We start from the raw sequence: 26,487 nt of genomic DNA, 5'->3' as shown, positions 1-26,487 counted from the left end.
GCTTCTGGGCACAATAGATAAGTTAAAGGCAGACCTGGAAAATGTAAAGGCAAGTGAGAAAGCAGTAATAAACAGGTGCAAAGAATTAGAGAAAAGGATAAAAAATTCATCCTTTGGCTCTAAAGAAGCAATTGAATAGCAAGAACAAATGGACGTAGAACTGAAAACTCTGAGGGAAAATTTGGAAAAAATGGAAAAAAAAATTTAGGATGAAAAAGACTCTTCAACAAAGTTATACAAAAACTTGGAGAATGCTGCAAATGTAAACAATAAGTTAAATAAAGAATTGGAAAATGAGAGGGTAAAAAAAAAAGAGTGGGAAGAGAAAACAAAAGGGTGGGAAAATAAAGCAGAGAAAATAAGAAAACATAGTGAACACTAGTACTCAGAAATGAAAGAAGACCTAAAGAAGGCAAATGATACTATTAAAAAATATGAAAATGACTTGAATGACCATGTAAATAATAAAGTAAAGAAAATAAAAAATTACTTCTGGGGGCAAATAAAGACTTCTGTTGATAGGTTGTGTGATTGGTTTGAACTCTATGAAGCTCTTACAGATGTTTTTGGAAAGCTGAAATTTCCTAAATTTCCCAATTCATCTCTATGTTGTCATCATCATCCAATTCTGGTAGTCCAGTTGTTTCATTGTTCTTTTCATTTTCATTTCTATCTTCTTCAACTTCAAGTTCACTCTGACCTCTGCTTCTATGACTCCCAATCCCATGGCCAGTGCCACTGCCAAATATACTTGTCCCACTTGGAGTCACTGTAGGATATTGGCTAATGGTGTTGCCCAGTCCCACCCCTCTTCTTTTGCATCTTTTCTTCCAAATTTCCATTGCTTTGAAAAGGAAAAGTATTGACATTATACCTAGATGTGTATACCCTCAAGCATGATTCCAAATTATTATCTAGTTTGTTTCTTAGCGTTGATTTTAGGAAGCCCAAAGCACTGAAAACTCTCTCATCCTCCACTAAACCCAATATCATGGTTTGACATAGATCAGCAAGCTTGAAGTACTCTAAAATTTCTTCACACAACAATGTGCTCTATTTTAGTTCTGTCCAAAGCTTTGTTGCCGAGCCCTCTTCATGTGGGTTACGCATTAATTGATATTGATGCTTCATGGTCCTTGCAAAGGTGCTTGATTGCTGTCTAAGAAGACCCTCCTCTAATATTCCATTGATAGTCACTCCATTGAATTCTATAGATTTGCAAAATTCCTTTATCAAAATCAACAACCTTCTATGATAATCTTCCTTATTGTTGAAGGACCAATATTGAGGAAACACAATTGCCATGGCCTCAAGCAGTTGATCATATGGGAATCATGATATTATTTCAGAGAAAACTCTATAGGCTATGTCCCTTGCAGTAGATGCTATAGACTCGACAATCTTGGTAAACTCTTCCCTTGTAACTCTTATAGCTCACTTCTTTGGGGCACTTCAGTACATTGGTATCTGAAATCCCCTTACACAAACACATAAACCTCCATTTTCGACGATCTTTAAATAATTATTAGGATCATCCAAATCTGTTAGTTTCTACCAGTGATTAAATCTATCATCAGATAAATTTAGGTCAGTACGATAGAGACTATCGAGGGCTCGACATGACATTTTATGCAACTGAGCATATTCTGCAATATACATGGCTCTTTGCTGGGCTTTTTTCATAATTAACCTCATTTCTTCTAGCAGGGAAGAAGAGATGCCAAAGTCAAAAGTGTCTCTATATTGCTTAACCTCCAACGCAGGTCGCCACATCTCTAATTTTCTACATTGTCCTAATTTTCATACATCAGTCCAATCAAAGATTGATATTCAAAAAATACTCGATGCGTCGGTCCATCCAAAGAGATCCATTTGGTATCAACATCTTTTAGAAGCTTGTTTCCATCGGTAATTCCATCAGGAAAGTGCTGAAATTCCCTAAAACGCTTGGGACTTTGACAAAAATATGCATACAACTCTCTTACTAAATCTTCAACCTTGTTTACTGAAGGAAACTTCTTCACAACTCTAAAAGCAAGATTCATCCTATGAGCCATACAGTGAATGGAAACAAAATATGGTGAACAAGAAGCCTGCATCTTTATGCAAAGACCATTCCTTTGACCTTGCATTATTGAAGCTCCATCCACTCCAACACAGACCAACTTCTTCCCTATTGTCAATTCATCCATAGCTCCATATTCAATTAAATTGCTCTTTACTAACTAAAATAAAGTTTCTGCTATTGCATTGTCTCTCAATTTAGCAACAGATAGTAGATGTGGTTGGTGAACATTATTCTATATAGTATAAACATGCATGCATACCCATGACATATTATCTATTGCCGTAACTTCATCTAAGGAAAATGCAATAAAGGTTGACTCTTTTATTTTTCTTTGTAATCCTCTATTTCAACCTGTGCAATACAACTTGCCCATTCCCATCCACTGTTTATCGACCAATGATTGATAGGATAGTTAGGAACTTTCAAAAAGCATAAAACACTCATTTCTGGATAGTCTGTCATTGGATGCCCTCTGCTCAAAATATATAAAACATTACTTAATTGAATAGCTTTTCCACGTTCTTCTACTTCACTTGCTTTTGCAAAAATAACATTAATAGAACCTTGAACTTCACCAGGCTTCATTTGAAATTTCTAAAACATATAATATTCTTCAGCATTCCTTTTATGTTAACATTGCTCCTTTGTTTTATATCTTACCACTTTTATTTCCTTACCATCTATAGTTGAGGTTTCGTAAATCTTGCCAACATGTTTCTCTATGGTGTCTAGTTTAAGTTGCAATCGCTTTTCCTTTTTATACTTCCAACTACAAATTGCACATCTGCATTCTACTGGTGGCTCACCTACAATTTGATTGTCCACGAGCTCAATGAATGGATACTTTGCTGCCCAATCAAATTTAAATCTCCTGGCCATCTCCCAGTGATGATCAATTTTTTCTTTCAATTTTCCTCTCCCTTTAGTGTTACTGTTAATTGCACCATCATCATCACCGAAGTCAATTGATTCGTCTTGGTACTAGTTATTTACTGGATATTCTTCTTCAAGGTCATCTTCATTAGAGATATTAGGTTCTGCAACTCCGTCACCAGATTTATTAGGCTCCCCAATTTGTTGAATGAACTCCTATGTAGGTTGAGATTGTACAGGCTCCTCTGATGACATACCTTCCTTACTTTGACCAACACTGTTGCGTCTACCCCCGCCAAAGTATGAAGATATATTTTTTCATTTCGTTGGCCTCTCTTGGACATCTCCACCTTCATTAGTCCTACTCCTCTTCCTATTTAAATTTGACTGTGACATCTCCATCAAATTAAGGCTGCAATAAAATACTATGGACTCGTAGTCATAGTCGTTCCGGTTCTCTGATCGCAATACTATGAAGAAGGCTCCTTCTTTCGGCATGTTTCAATAATGAAACTCATATATCTTAAATAGACAACTACAAATAAACCGTTTTCATTTTGGTGAATGGACCGACCGTTACATATGATAAGAACTAATATTTGGTGAAGCTCGCATAATTTCAAGTAATCGAGTGGGCGAATAGGGCGAGAATTTGGGACCCCATTGTGTGTGATGCATGGTGAATTGGGTCCTAGGACAAATAAAAATTTCACATAGAAAAATGGGAATTTGGCAAATGATGATCGTCGAAAGAGACACTCAATTAATTTTACGGCGAATAAGAGTAAACATTAAAGAGAAATATGGGCGAAGAACCCGACTACCAAACTGAAATTATGTAATAATAGTGGCGAACGTTTCGACCACTATATGAGTATTTTATAAAATCTGGGCGAACTGGTCAACTAGTATATGGTGTTTTTTTTTGCCAATTTCTATAGCCCGATCGGGACATATTCACCAATTGGCGACTAATCGCCACTGAAAAAATCCCTGTCTATCACTCAGAAAAATTAGGGGGAAGTAGAAACAACCTTGAAAGCTTGCAAGATCTTCATGATTTTATGGGAAGAATGGATTTTATTGATGTTGATTTAAGAGGGAACCCATTCACATGGACTAATAATAGAAAAGGAAGAGATCTCATCCAAGTAAGATTGGATTGACTAATGGTGTTAGGGAATTGGGACTGATTGGGTAATTCCTTTATGGAGAATCTCACAAGAACTGCCTCTGATTACTCCCCTTTAATGTTTCATTGGGAGGATGGTTTAAGAGGAGGATCAAAACCCTTTAGATATGAAATTATGTGGAAGTCCCACCCAAATTTCAAAGATCGAATACAAGAATGGTGGAATAAAAAAATAGATGGTACTACTATGTACAGACTAACGCAGAAGTTAGATAATATAAGGAGGAATGTTAAGGGTTGGGCTAAAAGTTCCTTTGGAGATTTTTTCAAGATTAAAGGGGAAGTGGAGGAAAAACTTAAAAAGCTACAAAAAGAGATTGCGTAGGGTAATAATTTGGATGCTGCTACTCAGGAGGAGGAAGAATATAGAAAAAAATGGAAGGACATCATTTTAAGGGAGGAATTTTTTTGGAAGCAAAGATTGAGGGTTCAATGGCTAATTGAGGGAGACATGAACACCACTTTCTTCCATAGGTTAGCTTCCAATCATAAAAGAAGAAACATGATCAACAGGTTCGAAGGAGAAGTGGGAAGAGAATATAAGGATCAAGAGGATATGGGGAGACATGCAGTTGAATATTTTTGTAAGGCCTATAAAAAGGATAATAATATAGGAAATTAGGTTATCAAAAGAAGTTTGATAAATACAATCCCATAGGTGGTAGGTGATGTGGAAAATATAATAGCATTCTAGGAAACATCACAGAAGAGGAAGTGAAAAGGGCTGTGTTTTCCATGAAAGCCTATAAGGCCCCAGTACCTGATGGCTTTCCCCTAGCATTTTTCCAACAATTTTGGGAGGTCATTAAAGTTGAACTGATATGGGCTACCAAAGATTTCTTTGAAATGGGGAAGATGCTAAAAAGGATAAATAAAACCTTTATTGCCTTGGTCCCCAAGATCCCAACACCCTTGAGTCTGCTGGATTTTAGACCTATAAGCCTTTGTAACACAATGTATAAGATATTTGTAAAAGTGTTAGTGAGTAGAATTAATCCTTTCTTGGAAAGTATTATAGGAACACCACAGAATGTGTTTGTGCCAGGTAGAAAAATCTTAGACTCAGTAATAGCTACTCATGAAATCATACATTATATGGAAAAGAATAAAAAACCTAGTATGGCTTTCAAGCTGGATATATCTAAGACATATGATAAGGTAAAGTGGGACTTCCTTTATGATGTGCTTGAAAGAGTGGGCTTTAATGGTAGAGTCATAAATCTTATTAAGATGATGGTAGGGGCAGTTCAATATGCTATTCTTCCAAATGGCTCTCCTTGGGGTAATTTTTTTTGCGGAAAAAAGGATTAAGACAGGGTGATCCGCTATCTCCTTATCTTTTTATTATGGTGGTAGAGGTGTTGGAGAGATCATTTTCTAAATTGGTTAATGCAGGATGTGTGAAAGTAATAAAACTTGCAACTACTGCTAATACTGAAGTGTTACAACAATTTGTGGATGACAAATTTCTGTTTGGTGAATCCTCTATTATGGAAGCTGAGGCATGGAAGAGTATACTTAGAAATTATGAAGAAAGCTTAGGGAAAAAAATAAATTACTTTAAGAGTAAGCTTTGTTTTTTTAATACTGAGGCTATTATATAGAGGAGGATAAGGAACATATTAGGTTGTCCGCCGACCAACCTCCCAAACACATATCTTGGACTACCATTAACCACTAGGGAGGTGACAAATGAATTTTGGAATACTATTGTTGAAAGAACTCAAAGGAAGTTGGCAAGATGGAAAGGGAAGATTTTAAGTAATGTTGGTAAATTACAGTTACTCTCTATGGCCCTCCAGGGCATTCCAATTTATTTTTTGTCCCTTTTTAAGATTAATCAGAATATGGCTAAAAAAATAGAGAAAATACAGAGGAATTTTCTTTGGTTAGGAACAAAAGACAAGAATAAATTAAACCTGGTCAACTGGGAGGAGGTTTGTATACCAAAGGAAAAGGGGGGATTGGGAGTTAGAAGACTTCGAGACCTGAATAAGGCTCTCCTTGTGAAAGTTGGATGGAGATTGGGAGAAGAAAATACTGATTCAAGCAATATCATGAAAGCTAAATATCTCTCAAACTCCCTATTCACCCATAATCTTTTTAATAATGATCTCCTAGGAGGTTCAAAAATTTGGATGAATATTATTAGGAGCAGGGGACTGCTAAGGGAAGGGGTAAGATGGATCTTGGGAAATGGGCATAAAATTAGGTTATGGGAAGATAGCTGGATGGGAGGAAAACCACTAGTTTACAACAAATTTAGAAGACTAATGGAGAAATTGAAGGAGGTGATGGGACAGAGAGTGGTGAATTATATCTGTAACGCCCCGCCAAGGGATCCAAAAGAATTAACCTAAAGTTTCACTAAGTTTGCTAAACATTTTTTTTTTTTTTAAGTAAGAAAGTATGACATACACATCAAACAAATAGTAGCGGAAGCAATAACATGTAATCATCGACAAACATACATTGCAAGTTACATTTCTTAAAGATCCCAAGACGTTGAGTCACGTTTAAATTTAATTAATTCTAAGTCTAACAACTAACACATACATATAAAAGAATAATCAGAAACTTCAATGTCCATAATATACATTTGTTCCGAATGCTCCTTGGCAAATTAATTCGGAATGCTCATTCATCCACTGTACATGTCACAGGGTATGAAAGGCTTAAAAGAATATACATATGTAAAGATCAAGATACAACATCCTCAAATCCATGATACAAAGTATAGTAAAAATATATGAAACTATTCACCATACAAGATACATCTATACATCCATAATGATAAAACATCTATCATAAAATCTAACCATCCATCATAACAATCCAAGAACATAGTGAAGGTAAATGCCAATCACGAAATCTCCAGCCACGGTGACCACGGAACGGATCTCAATGGTAAGAGTAAAAGCACTACCACCCGACCGCGTGGAACCTAAATGGTCCACTCCCACCGCGCTGAGGAGATAGTCTCAAGTCCCAAATAGGATAACAAAACCTATAATCATAAATACTCTCTAAGTCCAGGAAATCCTATAAGTATGCTAACTCAAGGGTTCCTAAAAAAAAGATCGACATCTAAATCCCAGAGGTACCACAAGACACGTAGGAAACCTAATGTGCAAGCGGGAAAGTGTCATCGCAAAAGTCATGTAGAAGTTACCCGAGCAATCCCTTAGGAATCCCGGGTCCCTACTGATCCTGCGGCCACTAGTATCCTCTCGTACTGACGAGGCATACTATGGAATGCAAGGTCGTAACCAAGCGTCCTCTCTACCCCATCCTAGTCTGTACTAGCACTCATGGCATGGGAGAGAACATACAATTATCTTGTTAGGTTCATTTTCTCTCATTTAGTGTAAATGTTTTCACTTATTAAAAATGACTTACAATGGGTTTCTCAAGGCAGCCTCTTAGGGCTCCGACTCCCATTGCAAGCCACTTCCCGACTCTACACATAGATAACCTACCCTAGCTCATGAACTCATAAATCAAAGAATCATAATAAAACCATCTCAGTCCTATACGAGCAACTGAAAATATCATAAAAAGATAATCCACAAAATATATCAGTTCTTCATGAGCAACAGATAACATCAAATAGTAATCATGTAATCACGACAGTTCTCTATCAGCAACTGAAGGCATCAATAATAAGTCACAAAATCCAATGGTTCTCTATTGAGCAACCAGAAAGTAATACAAGTATAACTGATCGTGACTCAGAAATGGTTATCAAATATAACTGATCGAGACTCAAAAATGGTTAAGTTAGGTATTCTCAAATACATACATCTCAGCTTCACACAAGGAAACTGGAAAGCAATCACAAACAGTAAACACAATCATGTCATAGAGCACTTCATCACATTACCATGGTCAGGTTAAGAAAGATCGAGACCAAATCATCAAGACATCACATTCACAAACCCCGAGCCTCTGGTAACAACCTGAACTGGTCAACGCTAAACCAACCCCAAAACATTCAAAGTACAAAGACAACATCAAAGTCTCAGAGATTGGATCTGAAAGTATATTATTTAAGTTAAGGTAAGGTTTGTTTTTTTTTCAGTTTAATGTCGAATTCAAGTAACAAAGTTTTCACAACTACCCTTTTTCGAATAACCCATTTCTATAATAACTTTCATTAAATCAATATCCAAATTTATAATTTAGTCAAATAACATTCATTATTAATTAACTTAATTAAACTAATTTTGATTAAATTAATCAATATTTATTAGATCTAATTATTTATTTTAATCCCACTACTAATTGTTAATTTATTAATATTTAAACAAAATTATTAATAAATTAAAATCTACATCTATATCTATACAATTAATATTTATTTATTAAATATTTAAAAAGTTTAATATATTATAAAAATTGAATATATTATAATTTTTATTATTTAAAATTTTTAATTAAATAAAATTCATTTTTTTAATAATTAAAAAAAATTATAAAACAAAATTTTTTTTTAAAAAAAATGAAATCTCACAAACGTTTATAGCTCGTTGGCTTTGGCCGCAGGCCTGCGGTCGTAGGGCCTGCGGCGACAGGTACTCTGTACCTGCCGTCGTAGTACCTACGACGCAGGTACTGTCGGCCTGCACCGACAGTGGGGGCGGGTACGGGGTAATTCCCTCCCCCCCACTATATTATTATATATATACTTTTATATATATATATATATATTTTTATATGATTTTATTTTATTCTAATACAAATAAAATAAGTTTTAAAAAAAATTAATTTTGTTTAATCCTTTTTTTTTTTTTTATAAAAACAATTTCTTCCAAAGGGTAAATATGTAAAATATAAATATATATATTTATATATATATATTTATTTTATTTTATTTTTTTAATTTATTTATCTAGAACTTTTCAATTTCATTAAAACAAAACCCTTATCAATTAGATCTTAATTTCTAAATCAAGAAAACAATGGTTCTAATTAATTCATCCAGTCTCCATGGATACAAAAATTATTGACGAATAATTAATAACTTCACAAGATTTGAAAGCTTAAAACTTTTATCACAGAGAATTCAGATCTACAAACCCCAGACACGAAGAAGGCAGGAAGGGATAATTGCAAATTTAATGGATAAAAAACACAAGACCCTACCTGATCCTAATGCTATTATGCAACCTCCAGAAAACTGTATGCGAATTCGCTCCTCTCAATAACCTTCCCCTTCAAGACTTTCTTCGTATCAGCCTTCTGAAATTTGCTTCCAAAAATTGTCTTCCTCCAAAAATTCACGTCCAAATTCGTATCTCCCAAAAATGAACCCCCAAAGTTGTGATAAGCAAATTCTCCTCAATTCGGGGCACTAATTGTGCGTTTACCCGAGAAGACTCTTTGCACAACTCAGTTAACTCAAATTAACTTTTATTATCTTTTCTAATTCTTTTGCATTCAACTTTCGTGCACATTAAGTTGAATGGTTAAATAACTTTATTTAAAATTTCACTTGACTTCAATTCTTAATTAATTTATTACTTTAAATCTTATGTGCACTTTTAAGAAATTAAAATAACATTATTAATTTTTATAATTTAATCTTTTAATTTAATTCTTATATTTAACTCATGTTTAGATCATGCGATCTAGAATTCTTAATAAATTAATATCTTTCAACTTTTAATTCATTTTAGAACTTAATTGATAACATATTTAATTAATTTAAATAACAATAATATTTAACATTTATTTAAAAATGAACTCCAAATATATTATTATTAAATTAAATAAATATTATCCTGTTCTAAATATATCTTAAACTTTAATTTCGAACTTTAATTCTTTTATTTAATTAATTAATTAATTAATTAAATATAAAGATATCATAATAATTCCTTATTAAATTAAATCATTAATTAGTCTTTTTTTTTTTTTTTTTTTTAAATTAGACTTAATTAATAGAAAATACACCAAGGACTCATAAAGCAACATACGAAAACCCATCATAGAAAAATACATACCAAATCAAACAAAAGGGTTATAATCACCAAATTACATCATTTGGTGCATTCGGAGGGTACTTAACTCAGATACTTGTCCTAATTATCAATTAGGACAATTGGCTAAAGGGTTTAGGATTTGGACTTAAGAGTTTATCTCCCCTCTCTTACCATTGAGACAGTGCGATAGGGTACGCTCATCCTGACAATTCAGGGAAGTCGATACTCGGTACCTGCAACCTGCATAAAATCCACGCATGTACAAACACAATATTCTAAGCTAAACAGGCAATGGCAGGAAGTGGTGCATCGTGTAGATCCCGACTAGCAGGTGACTACGGCTCCCTTCCTTAACCATATCAAAAACACCATACATAAATAAAACAGCACGCACACCATACACATGCAGTATGGGGTAAGTATCCATAAGAAACACATGGAATAATGAACCATCTAACTAATCATCATCGATAACTGAAACCATTGAATAATCATCATACATGCATGAAATATAGAGTACCAAGTAATTTCATCATATAATAAACTGAGTGTAATCATCATCTGATAATCTCTAAAATAATAATACTACTCATCAAACATAAATTGGCCTAAAAGAGTTTGGCAATCATATCATAAATGTAGCTCGAAAAATGTAAACTAGGGGCAGGCACTACAATATCAACTAGGGAAGAAGGTGGAAGAAATTGCAAAATGATACGTATTCCCAAGAGGATATTCAACTTCTTAAAGAACTGGAAGAATTGATGGAAGTTCAAAGAATTCCAATTCTAATTCATGAGGATAAAGTGGTATGGGACTTAACTCCTAGTGGCAACTTTACAGTCAGTTCAGCTTACAAACATCTATGGAGTAAAGACTTGTACTCCCTAATATGGTGTAAAGTTTGGATAAGTAATCTCCTTCCCAATTTTTTTTTTGGTGGACTGTTCAGCATGACAAAATTCTAACATTGGACAATCTAAAAAAAGGGGTTTTTTTTATTATACCAAACATATGCTATCTTTGCAAAGAAGAAGAGGCAAATATCTCCCACCTGTTTCTAAAATGTCCATATACTTTAAAGATTTGGGAGTTTTTTTGGGAGAAATTGGGATTATGTTGGGTGTTGAAGGATAACTTAAGTCAATTTGTGGAAAATTGGGACTGACCCTTCTATCACCCTAAACTAATACTCCTATAGAAAAGTGTTCCACCATATATTTGCTAGCATATCTGGAAAGAAAGAAACAATAGAATCTTTCGGGAGGAGGAAAAACTAGAGGAGGTTGTCATGGGAATTATGCAAAAATTGCTGAAGGAAAATATAATAATTGCTAAATGCAAGCTACTAAAGGAAGAACCAGGTGGAAAAGAAACTCAAATAGCAAAGAGATGGGGTATCCAAGAGGGTTTCGACCATTTTGATAACTCCAAGGTCTTAAAGAGATAGAAAACAAGATGAAAACCACCAACCTTAACATAGCTTAAGCTAAATTTTGATGGTGCTGCAAAAGGGGGTATAGGAGCGATGGGTGGAGTCTTGAGAGATAGAAATGGAGATGTGCTGCTAGTCTATTCTAGGAATGTTGGAGGAGGAAGTAATAATATGGCTGAAGCAATGGCTTTACTTTGGGGCCTGCAATTGATAAGGGAAATGCAGATAAAAGAAATAACCATAGAAGGGGACTCCAAATTAATCCTTGATTTGGTGAAGGTAGTTTCTAAACCAGGTTGGAATACCCTAAATGTTATCATGGATATAAGACATTGTAGATGGGATGGAGAAACTCCAATTATAGCATATTTACAGAGAAGGAAATATGGTGGTAGATGCTGCTGCCGCCATGGGATTTGAATTAAGGAAATTGACATGTTGGAGAAACTTAGAAAGTCTAAATGAGGAATTCAAGGCCTTGATTGGCAAGGAAAAGGAGGGGAGCAAAAGTTAAGTATGATTAGGCAAATAAAGGTCAGTGCCAATTTTGGCAACATTATACCTAGGAAGTCAAAATGTGCTAAATTTAATAAAAAGTTTAGGGGGAAGCTAATAAGAAAACACTGTACTGATTGGATAATAAATGAAGGTGATTTGAGGTGGCAGTTCTTTCGCCATTATGGTAACACAAGGAAAAAATTGAATTACTTCCTTTTTGAAAGTACAAAAAATTTTAGTACCAGGGCTGTCAGTACATTTAGGGATGTGAGAATAATAATGCTAAGTACGTGTGAATCCCATCATAATTTTGATTGGTATTTTGAAGCATCCCAAAAACTAGTTTGGGAGACGATTAAAACCCATGTTGGTGTTATTCATATAATTGCTATGATATTGGTGTTTAATATTTACAAGAATCCCGATGACAAGAAAATTCAAATGCGAATTACTAAGGTTGGAGGGTCAAAAATTAGCGAGGAAGAGTTGGGTGGAGATTTGAATAGACTGGAACCATCGAAGATTGAAAATTTTAAAGACAGCATGGCAACTTGGTTTCTATTAAAGGAGGGGGAATTTCTTCCCTATATGCAGGCAAAGGTGGGATATGACAAAAATTGTGCACTCCAATTTGTGAACAGGTGGAATGAGTGCAAGGTCACAATAAATGGCATTACATTCCAAGTAAATGAGGAAGTGATTGCTATGGCTACTGGCTTGTCCATAAGGGGGAAAAAATGGAGGAAGGTCATAAAAACTATGGACGAGGATAGTATGATTAGTTTTTTTGAGGAAAATAAAGAACCAATGCATTATAGGTGGAGGCTGCAGAAGGGACAAGCTTCTGGCTCTATGGGACGATGTCTGTCTAGTGATTATGAAATACCTTACGCTTGAAGGTAGGTTTGGAGTTTACTACTACTATCACTTTCCACTGCTAATCATTTTAGAAAAAGGGATTTCAAATTCTCTGGAGGATATGGTGAATGATGTTAGGGAAAAAAGGAGTAAGGGTCTAAATTTTACCATTATCCACCAAGGCTTGATCTTTAGGCTCTATCAGTTCCATCTTTCCCTCTGTCCCCCTAGGGTTATAGTGGTTGATAATTAGCGCTAACACTAGAATTCCCCCCGAGTACCAACATAGGTACCAAAATCTACACCCCGTGCCCCTCCCCCAACAGAGATGATAAGAAAAATAAAAAACCAGAGTTAGCTATTGAAAAAAGGGGTTGTAAAAAAATTGAGGTTGAAAAACCTGTGGAGGTGGAAATTGAGGAGTCAGAAGAGGAGGGAGGGGGAAAGGGTATGAGAAGGTTAGGAAGGCTTGCTAAATCCCAGGCTAGGTACAAGCAAAAGTCCAAAAGATATAGGGTGGAAGAGGAGGAAGAGGAGAGTTCTGAGAGCAAGGAAAGGGAGTTGGAGGAGGAGAATTTCTCTGACTCCAAGAGAGATAATGAAGAAGGGAAAAAAATAAGAAGTGAAAACTCGGTGGATAACACCCAGGTGTCCACTGGTAATACCCTAGCATCAGCTCGTAAAGACATTACCACTAAGACTCATGTGTCGGCCAAATTCACCCTCCAACCCATTACTTTATGTGAGGACAGTGACAAAGTGGACACTTCCCCCATCACAATTTACTCTCTGGTTAAGGAAAAATGTAATATTTTTACTAACCCTCAAGTTTTGCAGGATGAAAATCAATTGACAAAGACTAATGAGGGATCTGGAAAGGTTGATAAAGATGGAAAGGAAAAAGAGGAGGAATGAAATGAAAAGACTGCACAACTAGAAACAAGAGTCAAAACCTTGGAGGATGGATTCCACACTTTCTCTAAATTTGCACTGAATGTCACTCATGCAGCTGCTACCACCCTCCAGTTGCTGGCACAGGAGAAGGATGATTCGAGGATGGAAATGGAAGATAATAAGCTCCTTTATAAGTTTCTTGTTGATGACTAGGCTCAGGTTCTTCTGACCGGGAAAGAAAAATAAAAAGATGAGAAATAATTTGAGTATTTATAAGGGATTTAATGATCTTAGTTTATTTTGTTTTTTGTTGCTATCTAGTTGTTGGTTCACAACTATTACTAAGACTTGGGTTGGCCTGCTTGAGCTAATAGTTTTTTATTCCAAAATTTATAGTTTGTTTAGTACTGTAGTTTTTGTGTTTCTATTAATGGTTTTGTGATCCTGAACATTAGTTGGTTAGATTGTTATAGACATCTGCTAGACTTGCTTACATCTTGCTGGAGTTTTTTGGATGATATAGTTTATGTGGCCGTGTTGCCTCTTGTTACCTTTGTAGGTGTTTGTTGGTAGTGTGCTTGTTACCAACTTTTTAAGTAAGGGCCGACCCCCTCTTTTTGGTCGCTCTATATTTCAAAAACAATAATTACTACTAATAACAATAACATATCTATATCTATGATAGTAATGACACTGATAATTTGGTCAAAAATAAATTAATAACTATGATCGAAATTCTATTAAACTCATTTTTAAGACAACAATGATATTAAATACTTTTGACAATTATTACAATGCCAGATCATATGTTGTGCCTAAGTGTACTATTCATCACTATCCTTACATCCTATTTCTAATTTCCATTTTTAAGTCTCTTGATAATTGTAATTTCTAATCTTTTTGAGAAGCGATGTGAGTTGTTAAGGAAGGAAGAAACAATGTTATGGAAAGATGCCAAAATAAATTAAAAAGTTTGAAGTGTTATTAGAAATAGTTATTAGTGGAAGGTTTTGATTTTAAGGACATCACACACACACACACACACGAGTCATCCTTAAACATCAAACACTAATGGAAAAAGTAAGCTTGGAAAAACAAGTCAATTTTGACTATTTAACATTTTTAGCCTAATAATACAACATGTTGGAAAGATGGGAGGGGTGCTTTTAAACTAAAACATCAACAAACAAAAAACATTGGTGACCATTGGGAGGGATGTTTTCCATTCAAGGGCTCTAGCTGCACAATTGCATTCCATTTTGTGTTTTGTTATACCACCATGCGTATGGGTTTCTTAGTGTCTCTTGTGGTGTTGTGAATCAATAAGATTACTAAGGTGAACACTGGTCCTTATTTTCTTTCCACTGCTTGTGTTAAATTTGGTGTTACAAGTTTTAAATATATAGGATATCGTGAATGCACATTATGTTAAAATAGTGCACCATGTTTGGTGATTGAAACATATTAAGGATATATTTATCTAGCTATTGCAGTATGGAAGGCCATGCTTGAAATTTAAACCTTTGTCTTGCCAAGCGTATCGCAATATTTTGTAGTCTTATTATAATGGACGCTGCTATCCTCCCTACAAAATGCATTGTTGACCAAATTTTAAACAATTGAAAACACAATGAATTTTTTTAAAATTTTCAGTATTTGATTTTCATGAAATGCATATTTTGTGATCGAAAACAACAAAATTTTTGAGAAAAATTTCCTGCATTTTTGTGAATATGAAAAATATATGTTTAACTTTTTTTTGTCTTTAGCGCCTATTATAATATGGTCATGAGTAGGAATGTTATAATTTTGTTAGCTCACTGATAACTACGATAGTTAAAACATGAAAAAAAATTGATTAGGATGAGGAATCGTCATAAAATTTGTTTATTTTTTCATTGTCCATTCCCAATATGCCTCACAAATTGCAAGTAGCAATTTTTGAAATGTAAATCTTGGTAATTCGTTGTGTTTTCTTCCTTGACCTATGTATTAGTTGTTTTCCATGGCTTGAAGCTGATATAGATTCTTGGTAATAAGTTCTTAAATAGTCAACAACCTACATTGAGGCAGGACTTGAACGTATTTTGAAGACCATAGTTCCATAGGCACTATTAGAATGAATAACGTGAATGTTTTGATTGTCTCTGAAATAAAGTTTCTCCAGTTACACTTGGAGAAATTTTAGCTGCTCTTACACTCATATAAAGATTGATATATTTATAGAAGTTATTTTTAATATATATTGGTCCACATATCGTTCCAGCTTAAACAATTAGTTGCACTCTTAAATCTTTTTCATTGTTGCACACTTTGAACATTACTAATGCATCTAACCATTGTTTTTTTATTCTAATTAGATATTACTTATCTTTATTTTGATTGCTTTCTATTAGTAGTTGTTGATTCTATGAATATATCACTTCTTTTCTGTCCATATAATGGTTGTCATAAAATAAGAAGTCATTTACCATGGTTATAATACATATTGGCGCATTCATCAATCAATTTGAAAAGACTCTCCTTAACAAATAAGCAACATTGCATTTGATAGAAATTATTATAATACATTAAGGTCGCTGTGTATATCACTCTCATTATAATCGTTCGTATATTCTTATTTAAATCCATTTCTACTATTACTCGCAATGCGTTATATTAAACATACCATTTAATATAATCGCAATCACAGTCAGCTGCATACTTCACTCAATGGATGTTATTATTACTTGTTACTTGTTTTCTTCCCTCGGTTTGGACATGTTGATCACCATCGTTTTCTGTCCACAAAGATTCATTCCTCCCTTAGATATATAGGGTTCTAATGGATAGGAAAACACTTCCTTTGGAGTGGGAATACAAGTGGAATAGGCATATGTAAATTCTTGAAATTTTGAATTTTCAGTTTGGATGCATCAAATTAGAATTAGAATAGGAATAAGTATTCTAATTTTGACACAAAAATGAGCAATTGCTATTCCATCTATATAGGTGGAATTGGAATACGTATTTCTATTCCAGTTTTATTTATTTTAGAAAATATTTGTTTTCAGGTCTGTGAATTCCCCATCAAATTTTGGGTGAACCAAACAAGAATAGGAATACATACTCCCATTTTCTATTCGAGAATAAGTATTCCTATTCCCATATTTATATTCCCATAGCCAAACAGACTTAGGGTCCGGTTCATGGAATTGTAGAATCGAGATTTCTACAATTTTCGATTTCACAAAATCAAGATTTTACAAATCTTCATTCCTATTTTTGGGATTTTACTTGAACCATTTGTTTCACTCAGAAGATGAGTGAGAAGACACATTTTTATGTGTAAGCTTGGAGTTGCAGACAGACTCCAAAAAGTTAGTCAAATCTATTACTTTTACACTCCTCAAAAAGCATAACAAGGTTTTGATTTTCAATTCCTAGTTGCTAATAGACAGTCTGAAAACTTGGTATTGAGACAACATTAGAAGTTTGGTATTCTTATTCTATTTTGCCAAATTTGAAACAAGTGCAAAAAATTTCAAATCTAGATTATGAAAAAGCCAATTCTCGTAATCTTCTACAAATCAAAAAGATCTTTAATGCTCTTATTATATTCACTTTATTTTTAGACTTCTCTCTATTCTTAGCAATATGCTAAAAACACCTCTTATTTCTTTCATGATGAAGTCTCCTTTAGATACCTCTCTTTTGTTCCACGTCTTTGAGAGATAGCTCCCTTTACTTTAAAGCTGATTCGGTTAATTAAAATGTTGAAGATAGTTGGATAAGGAAACAAATCCCCACTCTTTTAGCATTACCTTGCTTTAAAAAAGAGAGGAATAGATTCCTTGAAATTTAAGAATTAGATAACATCTTCTCTTAGTTGAAAATTAGGGTATAAAGAATAGATTCATCTTAGTGGAATTTAAAATTGAACAAATATTTCTTAGTTTCCTTGTATATAGCAATAAGTATTTTAGTTAGTTTAAATTTTCCCTGAAATTAGAATCGTAAGGTATATGAGAATATTAGAATTGGTTTTATTTAGGGAGATCTATTAATGATAGATATTGTAATTTATTTACTGAGATGAATAGATAATTTTGTTAGATGGGAATTTATTTGTTAGACTAATTGTTTTGGATACAAGAGAAAAGTTAGCTAAAATGAGTAATACTACAATTTGAGGGATCTCATAGTTTCTCAATATAGTAAGTTATGGATTTCTCCATTATTAATCTAGCTAACAAGTTTTTGATTACTTCGTTATTCAATCAAATAAATAATTGGGTGTGTAATTAGATGATTCTAGAACTTATTTTCTTAAAAGAAATAGAAAAGAGATGTTAATCATCATACTTAGAATATTTCATACACAATTATATTAGTACTCAATGTCTTATTTGGCTCAAACATGAAAGATAAATGGTATGAAAAAAAGTCAAACTACAAAATCTTTGAGTGTGAACGTAGGCAAGGCCATCAATAATGAGCCCCTAAGGCTTAGATCTAGTATCTTAGTATTTATGTTTAAGTCTTTTAATATGGTTGTCTACTTCTTAACTAATGATTTGAATAACTGGGATATTAATAAAGTATTTATTTATGATCATGTATCTAATGTGTTGCAGATAGTAGGTTAGAATGTGCCTAGTTATAGGTATTGGAGATAGTGGTCTTTACTAAATGAAAAGTTAGCAATGCTCAGGAATGTAACCATAACCATTATTGGTTGAACATGGAAAGAAATACTAGCATACTGAAAATTTTAATTAATTTTTTTTGTAAATTAAGCCGAGAGATATATAATTTCAAGATATCTAAAGTTCACAAATATAAATAGTTCATCAAATTATGTATTACGAAAGTTAGAAGGCTACAAATAAATTAAAAATAAAATTACTAAAAAAATCTAGTTTCACAAATGTATATCTACAATATACATCAAATGCATAAGATCTAATATTTTTGAATGATATGACATATCCATTACTCAAAATTTGGATGTGCTAACTTGCACATATCCAAGTATTTTATTGAAACATTTGAAAATATTTTTATCTATAAGCAAATATATAGAAGGAAATAAACATAATAGAATCTAGATCTAAACAATTGAATCTAATAATACTTTACTTTCAGATGCATAGTCAAACTTTTCAACTTTTATGACAGTAAACTTAACCCTTTGTTCATCATTGTAAGTCTCTTTTTTCATGGCGACTTTAAATATGAATTTATTGAAAATGACCTTCCGTATAATTTATCCTAGTTTGACATCATCTTGTTCTTCATCCTTCAATATCTTTAATTCCTTTGCTGTAACACTGATAATCTCTTTTGCTGCTTTCCCAAAAATAGTAACCCAAGTGAATGTTGTGCGATCTTGCACTATATATTGAAACACGTATATCTAATCACATTTAGAAAAAAAATCTTATCGCATCTTTGACAATATCAATTACCATTTACATCACTGTTCACCTTCTTTTTGCATTGTCTATCTTCAAATTTTAAGGGGCAAGCTGCATAATAAAAATCTTCCCTAAAATTTTTCCACCTTTATAAAACATAGGGTAGCTTATATCACACCCCAATAATGTGCATTAGATTGACCAAGTACCCAATCATTAACTTGTGCCACAGTTTTTATCAATTTGGCTTGTCCAACATATGATATTTGAAGGGGAAATAAGATCGTTCCCTTCTGTATCAAACCATGATTTCAATTGATGTGCCTCTGGAAGATTTGGATTTATAAAAAGTTGGGTTGTGTTCATTGTCCCTATAGAATTTCCTCCAAAATCACTGAAGCGTCCAACCTTTATAACAAGAATATGAAAACTTTTTAAGTCACATAGGTTTTGTAGTTTTTGGCCTTCCTTATTGCAAAAGTCACCCTACATTGTGAACTCCACTATTAAAATTGACCTGTCTTTCAATTGAAGAGTTATTTTTTCAGTTTGTGTGGCATTCTTTTTTACTATCAAATTTGATGGATCAACTGCTAAAACAAGACCAATGATATCAACTATAGAATTGCTTTCCATGGCATCAACTTCACTTATTGATATAAAACTGAAATTTTGTTTGGGCATAAAACTATCTTCCTCCAAACACAATTCAATTATGAAATTACTTTGTAGTAGAATTTCCCAATCATTCTTCAAATGGTTCAATTTTTTCTTTGCAGGTTTAAGACTCCCTTTTGAGATTGTAAACATTTTTCCAATCTCTATGCATTCATAAAATTTATCCACAACAACATTAAAACATGTAACTCTTATTTTCCCACCATAAAACTATCTTCCTCCAAACACAATTCAATTATGGAATTACTTTGTAGTAGAATTTCCCAATCATTCTTCAAATGGTTCAATTTTTTCTGTGCAGGTTTAAGACTCCCTTTTGAGATTGTAAACATTTTTCCAATCTCTATGCATTCATAAAATTTATCCACAACAACATTAAAACATGTAACTCTTATTTTCCCACCATCAAAATTAACCAAATCAAAACTAAAAACTTTTCCATCTCCTCTTGCATTGTTGAACTGACGTAGACGAGTCTTTGTAGTAACTCTAGCCTTGATTGTCCATACACTCCTATAAGGATGTAATGCTGCAATAGGAATGATTTTTGCAACAACTTTATTTCTTGCAATATTTAGTTGATCACATGAATCATTGGTAGAGTCCATGCCTCCATCATCATAACATAAACAAAATAATAAAATATTAAGAAACATTAAACACAATGAGATTTATATAAAAAAAAATTACTAATAGAAAATTATGTTTGAAAAACATAGAAAATAACTATATAGATGACACAAAGTAATTAATTTTTATTAAAAAAAATCATATTATTTACACATTCTTAGCTCAATCAATGTCAAATTACATAATCATTATTTTACTAAAAGTAACTATATAAATAAAAATATATAATTAATTTTTTATATCTTATCTATGATTAAAAAAAAACACCATTTCAAATTATTAATTAAAAGATATGAAATACAATTCATATAAAAATAATTTAAATCAAAATTAAATTCAAATATAAGTTCTTCATATTTAAGAAATAATGTGAAGAATGAATATATTATATTAAATCAATAAATAAAATGTAACTTTTGAGGAAAACTATTAAAATATGAAATAAATCTAATATTTCTAAAATTAATTAAATATTTGTAACCTTTTTACTATGATCTAGAATGTCATTTTCTATTTTTTATAGATTGACTCTTAAAATCTTCAACTTCTTCAATTTTTTTTTGTTGAAAATTATCTTTCTAAAACATAGAAAATCAATTAGCCATTCACATTATTTTTATTTAAATAAATAAATTAAAAATTTAAAATATTTATTTAAAGTTTTGAAGCAACTTATAAAAGTTTTGAAGCAACTTATAAAAGTTTAATAACAACTTTTTAAAAAACTTATAAATTTATAAAAATTACAACAAAACTACTTAACTTTGTGAAATTCATAAATCATATGAAATTTGTCTTTCAAAAAGACAATAATATAAGTTTTAAGAAAAAATATATTAAATTAATAAAAATTATATGTAGAAATATATTTTATTTAAATAAAAAAATCCAAATTATTTATTTAAAGTCCATCAATTGAGAAAACTTATAAAAGTTTAATAATTTTTTTTAATTTTAATTTTTTTAAATTTTCATATTTCAAAAAAAAATTGATTAAAAAAAATTCAAAATTTAATACTTATTATTTTTATAAATATATGAAAAACCTATTTACAAAATATTCAATATATTAATGTGTATATTAGTTCTTTTGTGAAGTTGGATTCTCCTAATATAAACTATACTGAATTATTCAATTATAAATAGGACTCAAAAAAAAGTATTGGATTAAAAAAATAAAAAACTGGAGTCATTTGATTCAAAATAGGATACTGCCTCATAGAAATGGCATAGCAAAAAATCATGCAAAAACCCTTTCTAAATATTTTAATATTTTTAAATATTCTTCAATAATGATTGTATTTAATATATATTTTTCTAAACATCACATATTTGTTTATGGTATAATAATAATTTGATATATATATATATATATTTTAATATTGTATTATAATTTTTTATTTGAGAATTGAAAACTAACTTATTTAAAATTCAAAAAATGACTTTTAACATTGAATTTTACAACTTTTAATAATAAACTAATTTAAAAAATCTAAATATATCATGGAATAAATTAGGAGACAATATCTATATCTTTTAAGAATCTAATGTTTTTATGAGAGAGAAGAGAATGATTGACCCAATAAAATAATCAAATAACTATAGAAATAGTAATTTTAGGCTTTATGCTTTAAAAGAGGATATCAAATACAAAAACTATTTTTTTTTGTGATACAAACTAATAAATTGAATGAAATTTATACAAATGGAAAATGATTACATTCCACGAAAACTTTTGAGTAATAATAATTTTATAAGATTGGGTGGAATATAATACAAAAATAATTCAATTTATTTTGATAAATGAAGAATTCAAAGGAAAATAAAGTTAGAGAAATATGAGTTTGGCTGAAAATAGGCAAAGTAAATTAGAAGACAATATTTTAAAAAATAGGTACAAAATGGGATGGATTTTGGTAGAGGAAACCTGAGGTTGAGAAAAGTTAATGCATGTCTTTTGAAAAGTTATTATGGTAGTCTACATTCAAAATATTGCATGAGTTATAATACTGGATTGTAACATGCAACATGCAAATTAAAAGAAATAACACACATGGATTGTAATATTTGATAGCAATAGACACACATGCAACATGCAACACTAAAAGAAATAATAGGTTTACCAAGAAAATAGTAGATGCACATGATAACATAAGCATAAAAGTAAAATAAAGTTGTGAAAAATGGTAGAAAATAATACTTGGAAGTGTACTGAAAGAGATTGCTACTTATGGATAAGATGATGACAAGAAGTTCTTATTCATGGAGCTTTAAAAACTCATCTGATGAATGATCCGTTGTTGCTCAAAGAAGATCAAACAATATTAAAATAAATATTTTGTTATGAGGAGGAGCAACAAATGAAATAAAATTGTACATATCATTCAATAAAAGTAGTTTATATGGTGGTTCAATTAATCATAAAATGATACATACCTAATTTGTGAATAGAAAAGCTTTGGGTGAATACAAGATTAGTAGCTTCAAAAAAAAAATAGTATTAAGATCAACTGAACTTGCAACTATACAAAATCACTGAAATCCTAATCACCAAAAAAAATTCTTTTTATTATTATTGAAAGACAACTTAGTGTTTGATCTTAGAATCATAAATCACTCACAGATCACTTGCATAAAAGAATGAAGAACACAAATGTATTATATAATATGCAAGAAAAGATGAATCGATTGACTACAAAGACACCACTAGGATTTTCTAGAATCTTCCTCAATAAATGTGGCATAACACTCATCCAACAGATTGAAATAAAATGTGGCATAACGCTCAGCCAACGATTGTACATGTACCCCAAGTACCGCAAACTTAATGGACATGGTTGCATTTGTCGGATAATCATTTCTCAGGTTATTTGTAATTTTTATTTCAATAGTTACATTCAACAATGCATATCTTGATTAGTCCATCTTTTGTTGCCTCATATGGATATTTCTTATTTCATCAATTATATTCATTAATCAGTTAAAGAACCTCATCCATGCAAGACATCAAAACTTGATTAAAATGTATTAGACTCTTGGCAATAGTTTGAATTTTTTTAATTGATTGACCATTTTGATTGAAGGAAGAATAAATAATTTGAAAACTTTGAAACGATTGTCAATTTTTTTTTAAAGTGCCAAATGTTTACATTGATGAATGGTTCGACTGTAGAAAGCCTCTCGGCTTAATAATATATTAACTATATTAAGTTTAATGATGTAAATCAACTGTAATTTTAACTTGTAGATTATATAATTTGGACATTATATTGAATGCACTAATCTAACATTTTAGTGCAATTAGTGTTGTTTAAAATAACCATGTCTTCAGGATCTTTAAAAAAAGTGAGATGGATAAATGCAACTTTTATTCAATGTTTGATCATGTATGAATAATTCTATGTAACATAAGTTAGCTTGTTATTATGGCATAATTTATCTTTCTTTCGCATTCATGCATAATTATGCACATCTAATTTATTAAAAAGAAAACAAATTATATCAAATTTATGTCTAGTGAGATTTTTTCTGAAGGGTTCTAGGTTGGGGCGTTACATGCATCATCAATTTTTATTTAGAACTTGTACTATTTTGGGAGATTTCTTCAAGATCCTCAAGACTTGTTTGTAATATTTTTGATAGTTCCTTTATTTTGCAAACAAAACTTTTGATTTCCTCTTTAGTTCATCATTTTGGGCTATAACTTCATCTAGGGCTTCTTCAAGTTGTTTTTCCTTCTTATACCTTTCCATTTTCCAAGATCTACTTTGAAGTTATCAAACTTCTTTCAAGAGAACTTTGGTCTAAAACCAATTGTTAATTATAGACTGTAAAAGTTAAGTACTGAGAGTTGTGGGGGGGGGGGGGGGGAGGGTGTGGGTTGGGTTTGAATCGATAGTTAAGAGAATTCAACATTCTTACAATGTTTTAAGAGATAGTCTATTTCTTCACTAATGTGATAACTCTTAGATGTAACTGATAGTGTATTATTTAACTTAAAAACACATATGCATGAAAGAAAATAAAAATAGATAAGAGAAATCTATACACACATAACACACAGATTTGGTATAGCAGAAAACCCTTGGTTAGAGGGAAAAACTGCGATGGGGATGAAACCCACAATTTTTTCACTATAATAATAAAAGGTTGTCAATTAGACTTACAATAGTGCTTCCTTTTGAGAAAATCACCCTATGAGGAGTGATTGAAACAATCTTAATCATATCATTAGGCTATTAAGACTACTCGGCCAAGAGATTTTATCCTGCCTGTCTCAATATTCACCTTGTTAGAGGATTTGATAAAAGTTTATACACAAACTTAATAGTCCTATAAAAGACTTTACAAATCTTGTACAAAACTAATTAAGTCTATATAATACAAGATAACTTGACCTATTTATTGCTTCTCTCCTAAGCTTTTCAAATCCCTTAGTTCTTTCATTCTCTTTCAATGATGATATCTTTCGCTAATCTTTGTTCCTCATTGTTTCTCTCTCTCCCTCTCTCTCTATCTATATTCCTCTTTTTGTATCTCATGTTTTCTTGTTAACCCTACATGCAATCTTGGTCATAGATCTTAGGGTTAATCTCATTCTTCATCCTATTATCGACTTCTAAACAAAAATTCTCTCGTAAATTTCTAATTACATCGACCATATGCTTATCTAATAGTTGGGATTTATGATAACTATACATATAATTCGATGTAGTAACTTTCCCTTATTAATATCAATAATGAGCAGGGTTATTAAGTCAATGAAATTACCCTAGATATTTTTACATCAATGAAAAAAGTTTCATCATCATACTTATCAAATGCAAATGCCAACAACAAAATAAAACAAAACAAAATAAATGTTAGGATTAACCACACATGTAAATAATAATTATATGCAAATGTAACCAATATCAAAAAATAATAAATCGCATTGAAGATAACACATGACACCAAGATTTAACTTGGTTCACCCAATCCCTGGGCTACGTCCACCAAACAACAAGTCCAATATTATTATCCTCCAGTGATTAAAACCTAATTATAATCTGTAATCCCTTATAGCTCAATAGCACCACAAGAAGAAATTTTTGCATCACACAATTATGAAATCCCTAACCCTAAGCCTTTTTTAAATAACATTTTTTCTTCTTTAACGTTATAATTAATTACAACATGTTGGCCCAAAATTACCAATAAAATAGGGCCCAAAAATTATGAAAAGTATATAGTACAATCCCAAACCCCAAAGAATAATAAAAAGTGTACAATACATTACTGACCAGTCATCACATATCAACAATTTCCTAGTTGGGGACTGATCAGGCTCCACACTAGATAACAATCTCCAACTTGGACACTAATCTTGTAGCAATACCACTACCACATGGGGTTCCCACTAGATTGAACCACCCTATACTCTATTATTCTTTTATTCTATTTAGTCTATAAGACCAACTGAAGTTGAAGAGGATTTAAGATTCTCCCTTGTCACTACCTTTGTAAACATATCTACTGGATTCTCATCTATATGTATCTTGTCCAACTTTAACTATCCATCATCCAAAACTAACCAAATGAAATGGTACTGCAACTAAATGTGTTTTGTCTTTGAATGCAGAGCATAATTTTTTGCAAGATGAATGACACTTTGACTATCTATAAACAAATAATTATCCCTTTGAGGGTGTCCCAATTATTCTAGGAAGAATTGAAGCCATATCATCTCCTTGGCTACCTCTATAGCAACAACATACTTTGCCTCTGTAGTGGATAAATCATTAACCTTCTGCAATCAAGAAACCCAACTCACTGCCACCCCACCAATAGTAAATACATAACCTATAGTACTCCACCTGGTATCAATATCCCCTGCTCAATCTGAGTCAACATAGCCCTATAAATTAGTAGTAGAGCTTGCAAAATGTAAACACTTACTAGATGTTCCTCTCAAATATCTGAGAATCCATTTGATTGCA

At 31.9% G+C, this 26,487-nt stretch overlaps 1 pseudogene; it reads right to left on the bottom strand.

The window, feature by feature from the left end:
• Positions 1 to 18,894: 18,894 nt before the first annotated feature.
• LOC149532894 (replication protein A 70 kDa DNA-binding subunit A pseudogene) lies at positions 18,895 to 20,487 on the bottom strand (annotated as a pseudogene).
• Positions 20,488 to 26,487: the final 6,000 nt, after the last annotated feature.

This window comes from Cupressus sempervirens, chromosome 10 (genome assembly GCF_028749045.1).
Source record: "Cupressus sempervirens isolate cs-2001-9-10 chromosome 10, ASM2874904v1, whole genome shotgun sequence".
Taxonomy (NCBI): Eukaryota; Viridiplantae; Streptophyta; class Pinopsida; order Cupressales; family Cupressaceae; genus Cupressus; species Cupressus sempervirens.
Note: the sequence above shows the minus strand (reverse complement) of the source record. Positions and strands in the feature narration are given on the sequence as shown.